At 46.3% G+C, this 8,326-nt stretch overlaps 1 pseudogene; it reads right to left on the reverse strand.

Moving 5' to 3' along the window:
- LOC120847397 overlaps window positions 1-7,629 on the reverse strand; it is a 57,115-nt pseudogene extending 49,486 nt beyond the window's left edge.
- Window positions 7,630-8,326: the final 697 nt, after the last annotated feature.

Consider the following 8,326-nt stretch of genomic DNA (forward strand, 5'->3'; position numbering starts at 1 on the left):
GCGACCACAGCGCCGCCGCGTACATCCGGGACCTTTCTACACTCCTCGTTTGTCGGAGCCTCATCCCACTAGCCTTTTCTAGTATGCGCCGTTTTTTTCCGCCGCTTGGAAGCGGGTATGTCGACGGGTCATTTCTCGTTTCCATACTTTCTAAACTGCATTTGTTTCTTTTCTGATCTAAAATAGTGAACAAAAACTACTTTCATACATAATTGAAACGGTTCGCGACACTTATATTTTGTATCTCGACTAAAAAAAAGCTCTTAGCGGCTTTGACCAGTGGCAAGCTCAGGACCAAAGACGTCACATTTTGCGCGCTTTCGGTACCGTGGGTCGCCCTCGTCGGTGGAGGAGGTTTCCGCGTCGTCCGGTTAAAATATGACGCACTGATATTTAGTTACTCTCTCCGTGCCCGCTGGCGTGCCCGAACCCCAAGAGACCTGGAAACCGCAAAAAAGGTAGACGCTTAAATATGATTGCAGGGCCCCTTTAAGCAGTCCTGCACATGGTGCCGCCGCGGGGCGGTGTAATCCGCGAGCAACATCAGCACCGTGCCGCTGCCGAAGGTCAAGCGGCTTTGGCACGCACCCAAAAGAGGGAGACGCTTCCGGATTTCGGGAATTCTTCACAAAAACCAGAAAGCTTATTCTCGACGAAGGGGTCCTGCAGGGCCCGTCTTCCACCGAAAGAAGTCAATCAAAGTAAGAAATATACGCTAGACGGGAGTGGTATGTCTCTCCTAGAGCTGTTTCTTCTAAAAATAGTGTCGTGCTTCTCTATTCTTATATTTTATTTGCCTGCATTGGCTTCCAAGGACGGATGCTCCGCGTCCATTGCTAAAGTGCCCGTAATGTGCGACGTTAACTTTCCTTTCGGGAAACCACGACCTTTGCTTTGCGGACTGAACTCCCCCCCCCCCCCCCCCCCCCCCCGACAGCTTTTTTTTTTTTTTTGGGGGGGGGGGGGGGCAGGCAGAAATTTAAGGGGGGCGGCTGCCCACCCTTGCCCCCCTGTAGAGCCGCCCCTGGGTTCAGTGAGTTGCCGAGCCACTGCAGCCCCGGCGTCGCTCGGTCCATAAAGGCGGCTCACGTCGGTCGTCCAGCAGCACACTGAAGGGACGCAAAGCTAGCAGCCTCCTTGGTGCACGCAAGACGAGGCTGAGCAGAGCTCCAAGCTCTTCTGACGCACGTCTGCACTCCAATGAGACCGGTGTCGCACTGGCAGTCTTGTTGGTCTTTGGGGGTTGTCGAGGAGTGCCAGAAAGCAGAACTCCATCCATCTTGCGCAGGTAGTTCCCCAGCTAGTCACTTCCTTGAAGACGACGTCGCACCCTCTCTGGGAAGCAAGCTTCGGGATGCTCTTGTGCACCCATTTGCAGGTCGTGTCGCCTTTGCCCACGTAACTCCCGCAGGTCCAGCGAGTTGCCGAGCCGCTGCTCGGCAACTCGCTGGACCTGCGGGAGTTACGCGAGGAAAGACGACACGACCTGCGAATGGGTGCACAAGGGCGGAGGGGTCCCCCAAAGCTTGCTTTATGAAAGAGTGAAACATAGTCTTCAAGTGCATGCCTAGCTCGGGAACTACCTGTGCAACGGGAATGGAATTCCGCTCTCCGAGTGTAATAAAGTGACTTGCGCACTGAACGTGACCCTATTCACTACTATTATCAGGCGCTGTGTCTAAAGATAGGTCTGACGTACCTAGGATGCAAAATCTAAAGATACGTCAGACGTACCCAGGACGCGGAGTCTGTGTCGAGTGTCCTAGCGTGGGCAGTCGGACTGCGGCCGGATGCTCCCGCTGGTGTATTTACAGCAGTCTGAAAGCGTTCCACGCTTGCGTCTTATCGACCTTGCATAAGTGGCTGGCAGCCGCTTGGCCTGGCTGCCGTGTGATACACGGGCGTGTGCCTGTCGTGTGTAAAAACGCGTGGAGTGCCAAGAAAATCAAACATTGTGTCTAACAAACTACTGATTTCAAATTCCCCGACTTTTCCAAGTTTTTCCCTGACTATTTTGATCAAATTCCTTGAGTTTTTGAGTCGAAGGATGACATTTCGACAATGTCATTCAGCATGGCCGTGCCGACGAGCGACCGCCATGCCGCTTTCACTAGTCGTCTTCCCTTACTTAGCCCACTTTTTGAATGATTCCCTGACTTTCCCAGATGATCCGAAATTCCCTGAGAGTTCAAGGCTTTCCAGGTTGGCGGACACCTTTTGAAAGTTCGGCACGCGTTTGCGGGGTTTAGTGATCGGGAAGCTGCTCGAGAACAACATAACTATAAGAGAAGCTGGTACAGTACTGCTTACACGACTGTCGCCCCTTCACAGAAGGCACCCGGCAGGCGGCCGGGAGCTGCCGTCCCCCCGGAGTGACCGCCGTCGGTCTTTTTCACGTCACTACGGATCACATAGTGAAGTGGTCCGTAGTTAGCTCAGCACCCAGCAGTTCGGAGATTTCAACACTTCTCTCGCTGCTTCAAATGCGAATCTTGACCGTCGAGCTAAGAAAATTGCCCGGGCACGTCCGCCGTACCGTTAGAACTCCGCCTTCTGGTTACGTCCTACATACCTTTAGACTCCGCGTTCCGGATGGGTTCGACGTATTCTTCGATACAGCGATTATCGAGGAGCTCCCGTGGTTAACGATTGCGGATATTTTAATTAAACCGAACGACCGAGCGATGTCCGAGGTAGTGATCCGAGCCCGTACGAGAAGCACGGGACCGAATCTGGCTCACTCTGAATTAAATAAAAAAGAAAAGCCTCATTCCCTCGTACTTCACGTTATTCCTACGCGGGAGAGCACACAAAACCCTGGAAAACCGAATTCCGCACACGAAATCCACACACTCCGATCAACGCCCACAACGCTTCTGACACGCACTGGGCGCTGCCGTCTTATCGTTGACGCCAGAGATTTGGTCTGGTTTCGTCATAGATTTGGCCTGGTCACGTGTCTAGTGGTCAAAATTGTACAACATGGTGGCGGTCAATTGGGGGTCACTTTCAGCTGCCAGTTTATCACTCTAAGGCCCTATACCTCGTTGAGAAGAACATACAGAAGAAACCCCTTTTTTTTTTGTAGTCAGTAACAAGTACATTGGCCATTTTAGTAAGTTGTACCACTCGGCTACAAACAGCTCGTGAAAGTTGGTACCGTTGCTTCGACGTCAGCACGCTGTACGCCGAACTGATATTTGGAGTGTCTTATACGGGACAAGGCGTATAAAAATACACCTTTTTTTCTAAAAGTGGAATGTCACTGGATCCTGGGAAAGTAGCGCCCTTGCCTTCGCTGCCTGCTAGCCGGTTCACAAACAGATACTAATATACAGAGGACCAAACCTAGCGAGGTGATTAGTTGATCGGTCTCAGCTGCCATGGCAATCGTCATTTCGGCCTTTGAAGTTTCGAAAGGGTCGTCCTGGACCAGTCGCTCCGAGATTTCTATGGACCATCGCTGTACTAGAGCGTTCCACGCCAACATTAGCGCCTTTGGCGCTGTGCATGTAATCCACTTAAAAATAATGCTGATATGTTGTTCTTGCGTATTTAAAGACAGATTTTTGTTTTTACATTGCCACTAAGCATCGGTGCCGCTTGTGGCGACTGTGCGAAGATGTGCGCTTGTTTCGCCTGTGTGTGGATAACAAAATCTCGGTATTCAAGAAGCGTTTCTGTAAAGCTAATCGTAACCTGCAAATTTAGGTATAATCAACAAGGATGGAGAGGTAAAGGAGAAACTGCTCATTCTATGAACCGAAATGGTGACCATACGTTGAGCTTGGCGCCACTTTCCCAGCATCCAGTGACATTAATGAGAACGATCTGTCAAGACATCGCTGCCATTTTCAGAGTTCGTGCGTATAGCCCATGTTTCGCTCTCTTTCCGAAGCGATGACCATGCGCGCACTGGACTTGGATCTTCCCACGCTAGACTAGATTTGTGAGCATTGAAACGGTGTGTACACCTTTGCAATCCTCGTCCCAGCGCGCGATCTCCTCATCCCAGTACGCGCATGTTTACAGCTTCGTAAAGCGAGTAACTCACGCGCCATACGCGGATGGTCATACCTAGGTCCGTTCGTGAGCCACGTTAGCAATGGTGGGGGCTCTACGGTGGCACCGCGTGGGCATCCCTAACTTGGGCTGCCCGTGCAATGCCCCCTCGGCTATACGGGGGCAACTTAACAAACATGTGGGCTTGAGGGGGGGGGGGGGGGGGGGGGCGGAGGCAGAGCGTGGGCATGCGCAGCTTGGACCTGTGAAACTCCCAAAACGGCACTTTCCATAATATTAGCGCGATAGCGTTTATGAGCTCGTGTAGCAGAAAATCCGGCGTCGGCGTCAATAGGACAAACTAATCCCATAATGCAACGCACGCAGCCGCGTGTGACGCCACACGTGACTATGGCGTCATGACCCCATCGACCCGTTAAATTTAGCCGAAATTTTTCCTGCCAATTCTCGCGAAAAATTTTTCCGTCAAATATAGTGGAACATTTCCCGCCAAATTTAGCGGAAAATTTTCCGCTATATTTAGCGGGTCGGTTGTGTAAAGACGTCACAACTGCGGATGTGATATCATGTGATATCACGTGACACGTGACGGTACCGACTATAGACTACGCACACACGCTTGCACGGCTTGGGAACGAGCGCGGGTTTATTTTCAGAAAGCTTTGCGAACGGGACCCGATCACGCTCTCGCGTTTTAAGGCCACGGTCCCACTGAATGTGGCAGTTTAGGTACTTTTTGGCAGGTCATTACTCATCTTCTTTTAAACACTGTTTTGTGGGATTGATATCATTCGAAAGGCGATGCAATCCTCTTTCATTTGATATTAGGTGTGTGTTGGTTTTTACTGTTCATGCGCATTTGTAGCGTTGCGAATATGATGGCGCGGACCCTCACTTGCTCCGCTAGTTCATGTTTTATGAACGATCCAGTAAAGATAGCACGGTTCCAATATAGCAGTTTTGTTAAGATGATGTCGGAGCAGAATGTAACGATACACTTTTTTGGTATTTGCACTACTTTGTTTTTTTCATCCCTCCAAATATTGCCCTAAAATTGACATTTTTCAGCACAAATATATTTTTAATGACAAGCGCTAGGGCAATGAAATTAGCTACAGGTGTAGTGCTTATAGGGATGTCGCGAACCACCCTAGGTTCGATTTCGAAAGGTTTCGATATTTGCGAAGCGAAGTGAGGTTCGATTTCGAAAAATTTCGATATTTTCGTACCGACCGAGGTTCGATTTCGAAAAATTCGCAACTTTTGTCCACAGCGGAGTTTCGAATTCGAAAATTTCGAAGCTTTCACGGTTTCTAAAATTTCGAATTCGAATATTTCGAATATTTTTTTACTTCAGGTTCGATAAATTCGAAGATTTCGAAATTCTTTGTAAAAAAATTTCGAAAACTTCGAACGCTTCGAATTTTTATAGACATGAAGTTCGAACAATTCGAAGATTTCGAATTTCTTTTTGCATAAAGTTCGAAAAGTTCGAAGGTTTCGATTCTCTTTTAACGCTAAATTAAAAAAAAAAAAAAAAAAAACTTTGAATATTTTGAATTTTTTTCTAATCCAAGCTTTCAAAGTTCGAAGTCTGATTTTCAAGTTTTTGTACAGTTTCAGTTTCAAATAACGTTTTCACGACTCACTGGTTTTCACAAAATCAAGTTTAGAAAAGTTAGGGTGTGATATCTAGATTCTGCGAAGTTGGGTCAGGCGATTAAATGAGACGACGAGTGTCCCGGACGTGCTAGAATATTTGCCAGTGCAGAATTGTGACCGCCAGCCCCGGGGGGTCTTTATCACGCAGTAGTGATTGCACGAACACACTGTTTAACGATACTCATCCAGTTCGAAACGGCCAGGGGCGGGCAGGAGGTTGAGACTCAGAAAAACCTTGAAGCGACCTGGTAAACTAGCTCGCCACCCCTTGCACGCTGGTAGTAATCCGATCCGGTGCTTATTTTAATCTGAAATTATTTATGCATATGTATAGCTACTGTCGCTCTTCACTGCATAAAAGGTTGCGTAGATGGTCATTGTTAGAAACTCGTTGTCAGAAGGCACTGCTCGTCACATGCTTAGTGGTTCGGAAGTTCAAAGCTGTCTTTTCGACCTAAACACCTGTGCCGATAGTAACAAAAGAAAAAAAAAAAAATAAATAAATAAATGCGGGAATAAAAAGCAGGAGAAAAAAAAAAAACTATCGAGAATTCGTCGGAAGTGTTCTATTCTTGCATGTTCAGAGGTTCAGAACTTCGAAACAAGTTTCCTTTACCAAAATGTGTACAGGCTAAAAGAAACACGTCCCAGGAACGTGAAGCGAAAAAAAAAAAGTTTTTTTTAATGACGTGCTGAACTTGAACAGTACTAGAAATCTTCTGCCATGAGTTAATTTATTCCTTAACGTGAAAAAACAATACATATATTATTTTGTATTCTGCAGATGGCAATGATATGTACTGTCTGTGGTGTTAATTTAAATGCGATACCTCAAACAACTTAGACGAAAATAAATATCAAGTTTAGGTCATAATTGCATGCAGATACATGTTTGGACATTTCTTCGAAACTCACGTTGAATAACAATAATCACATCTCAAGACGGCACTTACCTAGGCTATACATAGATCATTCTTAAAAAAGTATAACATATCTACCACAAATAGCTCCGGCTGCAGCGTGCTTCAAATCCGGCACAAACGATAATCGTCAAAAACCCGTCGTCTGTCCTCGCCCCTTCGGGGATTTATTTCTTTAAACCTAAGCATGCCAGAACATTGAAATAAATGACATTGTCTTTCCTGAGAAACGCAGCACCGCGCGTAAAAGTTCGAGAAAAAAAAACTACGAATGTACCCCACTACTTGAAATCAAATGAAACCGTCCGCCGGTCTTTCGAAGTTCGACGAACGTCGAACTTTTACCCTAAAAGTTCGAAGTTCGTCGAACTTCTGACTTTTCAGAATTCGAAAGTTCGAAACTTTTCGATCCTCTTGATAAATAAGTTCGAAATTTCGAAATTCATCGAATTTTTTGGTCAGTCAAGTTCGAAAGTTCGACAAGCATCGAACCTTGCAGCGCAATAAGTTCGAAAGTTCGAAAAAGATCGAATTTTTTAGCGTAATAAGTTCGACGGTTCGAAAAGCGTCGAACTTCTTAGCTTAACAAGTTCGAAAATTCGACCTCCGTCGAATTTTACGATATAAACAATTCGAAAAATCGAAATCTTTCGAACCTTTCGAACCGCTTGATTCGATCATCGAAACTTCGATTCGAAAAAAGTTCGCGGCATCCCTAAGTGCTTATAATTGGTAATATGCAAAAAAAAAAAAATTTAATGTTGTGTAAAATTTTTTTGTTTAGATATTTTATATGAAACGTAGCACTTTTTTGTGCTTCGAGTCATGGTACTTCAAATGCCGCTGAGAAAATAATTAAACTATGATAAAGTCTTTTATAACATCTAGAGCTACATTGGTTGCCCAAGAGGTAACGCTCCAGGAGCCCTTCAAACTTACCTGTTTTTGGCGCATATCTTTTTGGCCGGCGTTGGGTCGACCCGGTCGACGCAACGCTAAACGTTGCGTCGACCCAAAACGTCATATCCGGTTTTTTACAACGCATGGGTCGCAAAGCTTTTACACACTATATTGCTAATAAACTATTTTAATGTCAATATGTTATTAACTCATTACAAACCCATTAGTTTTTCAACAAAACGATATCGTTACTCTGATGTCATATCCGGCTTTAGATTAATTTAAAATACAAATGGGTCGCTTGTGTTATATACTTGCACTTGTTTGAAATTTGTTTTAATTATTATCTATTAAGTTAGTAAGGCAAACCCATGCCATCAATGACCAGGACCAAAAATCGCTGCCACCTCGCGCTCCGGTTCAAGAGTACGCACACATGTTTACAAATGGCGGCGCTATGGCAAGTCAGCTGTCGGGACTATTCGGTTATTTAGAGAATTTCATGTAGTTCTTAACAAATTAATGTATCAGTCAGCCCATGTATGCATCTTGATAATATAGCCAAACCTGCATAACCTTCGCGATCCTAACTATCGCTGCTCACCAGAGCAGCACTGACCCCAGCGCGTCCTCCCCGCTCGCCGAAAACCGCTGAGCCACAAGCATGCAAGATCACGCTGGACGCTCACGCGATGCCAGAAAATCACTGAAGGTGGAAGCCTCGCCGGCCTCGCGCCGAAAGCAATGTGTTCCCGATGCCTGCGAGCGAGCTGAGAAACACAAGTACGAGAATATTGTCTTGAGCAGCGTTTACACTGCAC

This window comes from Ixodes scapularis, unplaced genomic scaffold (genome assembly GCF_016920785.2).
Source record: "Ixodes scapularis isolate PalLabHiFi unplaced genomic scaffold, ASM1692078v2 PGA_scaffold12__126_contigs__length_90152505, whole genome shotgun sequence".
Classification (NCBI taxonomy): Eukaryota; Metazoa; Arthropoda; class Arachnida; order Ixodida; family Ixodidae; genus Ixodes; species Ixodes scapularis.